This window comes from Anastrepha obliqua, unplaced genomic scaffold, assembly GCF_027943255.1.
Source record: "Anastrepha obliqua isolate idAnaObli1 unplaced genomic scaffold, idAnaObli1_1.0 ptg000139l, whole genome shotgun sequence".
NCBI classification, from domain to species: Eukaryota; Metazoa; Arthropoda; class Insecta; order Diptera; family Tephritidae; genus Anastrepha; species Anastrepha obliqua.
In genome coordinates, this window is record NW_026562238.1 from 1 (window position 1) to 2500 (window position 2500).

General features: G+C 35.4%; 1 pseudogene; it reads left to right on the forward strand.

Annotated features, from left to right (window-relative positions):
* Positions 1–2196: 2196 nt before the first annotated feature.
* On the forward strand, positions 2197–2377 carry LOC129252023 (5.8S ribosomal RNA; annotated as a pseudogene).
* The last annotated feature ends 123 nt before the right edge of the window (positions 2378–2500 follow it).

Here is a 2500-nt window from a genome sequence, read left to right on the forward strand (position 1 = left end):
CGATTCCGGAGAGGGAGCCTGAGAAACGGCTACCACATCTAAGGAAGGCAGCAGGCGCGTAAATTACCCACTCCCAGTTCGGGGAGGTAGTGACGAAAAATAACAATACAGGACTCATATCCGAGGCCCTGTAATTGGAATGAGTACACTTTAAATCCTTTAACAAGGACCTATTGGAGGGCAAGTCTGGTGCCAGCAGCCGCGGTAATTCCAGCTCCAATAGCGTATATTAAAGTTGTGCGGTTAAAACGTTCGTAGTTGAATTTGTGCTTCATACGGGTAGTACAACTATATATTGTGGTATGTACATTACCTTATGTATGTAAGCGTATTACCGGTGGAGTTCTTATATATAATTAATACAATGTATTTTTTATATATTCCTCCTATTTAAACCTACTTCAGTGCTCTTCATCGAGTGTTGTTGTGGGCCGGTACAATTACTTTGAACAAATTAGAGTGCTTAAAGCAGGCTCCAATGCCTGAATATTTTGTGCATGGAATAATGAAATAAGACCTCTGTTCTACTTTCATTGGTTTTTAGATCAAGAGGTAATGATTAATAGAAGCAGTTTGGGGGCATTAGTATTACGACGCGAGAGGTGAAATTCTTGGACCGTCGTAAGACTAACTTAAGCGAAAGCATTTGCCAAAGATGTTTTCATTAATCAAGAACGAAAGTTAGAGGTTCGAAGGCGATCAGATACCGCCCTAGTTCTAACCATAAACGATGCCAGCTAGCAATTGGGTGTAGCTACTACTATGGCTCTCTCAGTCGCTTCCCGGAAACCAAAGCTTTTGGGCTCCGGGGGAAGTATGGTTGCAAAGCTGAAACTTAAGGAATTGACGGAAGGGCACCACCAGGAGTGGAGCCTGCGGCTTAATTTGACTCAACACGGGAAAACTTACCAGGTCCGAACATAAGCGTGTAAGACAGATTGATAGCTCTTTCTCGAATCTATGGGTGGTGGTGCATGGCCGTTCTTAGTTCGTGGAGTGATTTGTCTGGTAATTCCGATAACGAACGAGACTCAAATATATTAAATAGATGCTTTCAGGATTATGATGTTGAAACTTATATAGCCTTCTTTCATGCGTACATCTTGAATGTACAAGTGTTTGAATGTGTTTATATAAGTGGAGTCGTACCTGTTGGTTTGTCCCATTATAAGGACACTAGCTTCTTAAATGGACAAATTGCGTCTAGCAGTAACGAGATTGAGCAATAACAGGTCTGTGATGCCCTTAGATGTCCTGGGCTGCACGCGCGCTACAATGAAAGTATCAACGTGTATTTCCTAGACCGAGAGGTCCGGGTAAACCGCTGAACCACTTTCATGCTTGGGATTGTGAACTGAAACTGTTCACATGAACTTGGAATTCCCAGTAAGTGCGAGTTATTAACTCGCATTGATTAAGTCCCTGCCCTTTGTACATACCGCCCGTCGCTACTACCGATTGAATTATTTAGTGAGGTCTCCGGACGTGATCACTGTGACGCCTCGTGTGTCACGGTTGTTTCGCAAAAGTTGACCGAACTTGATTATTTAGAGGAAGTAAAAGTCGTAACAAGGTTTCCGTAGGTGAACCTGCGGAAGGATCATTATTGTGTTCCATATCCGTAAGAAAAACAAACAAACAAACAAACAAACAGACAAGCAAACAAACGAACAAAAAGAAAAAAAAAAAAAAAAAAAAAGAAAAAAAAAAAAAATTTATATAATTATTTTGAATCCATAATTCTTTTTATTCTTTTTCATTCAATTTGTGATCCATCAATTATATCATATTAAATATAATATATGATGGTACATTTTGTAATGTTTTTTCTTATTTTTTTCTTTTAAAAACCTTTAAACATGAAAATAAAAAGTTGTACTTATTATTCATTTGATTGAATGATAAGTTAATTTGTTCACAATAACAAAAGTGGTATATATTTATTATATTATTATATATACATAAAATGATTAAAAAAATACAAAATAATTGAATCATAATAAATACCACCACTGTATTATTGTTGAACTAAGACATTCGCAACTTAATAAAAATGTTTAGAGTTAAATATAATTTGATATATATTATTGAAAGAAAATCAATTTATATATTATTAATATTATTTAATTTTACTCTTTCAATTAATATATGCAAAAAAAAATTGACATTTGTTATAAATAAAAATAAATAAAAAAATACTCTAAGCGGTGGATCACTTGGCTCATGGGTCGATGAAGAACGCAGCAAACTGTGCGTCATCGTGTGAACTGCAGGACACATGAACATCGACATTTTGAACGCATATCGCAGTCCATGCTGTTATGTACATTAAATTCAATTTTAAAGTACTGCTTGGACTACATATGGTTGAGGGTTGTAAGACTATGCTAAATAAGTTGCTTATTCTTTTATAAAAATAATTGAATTTAAGCAAATGTGTATATTATTGGATTTTAAATAATTCATAATATTAATAGCAAAAAAAATAAAGATATATAAT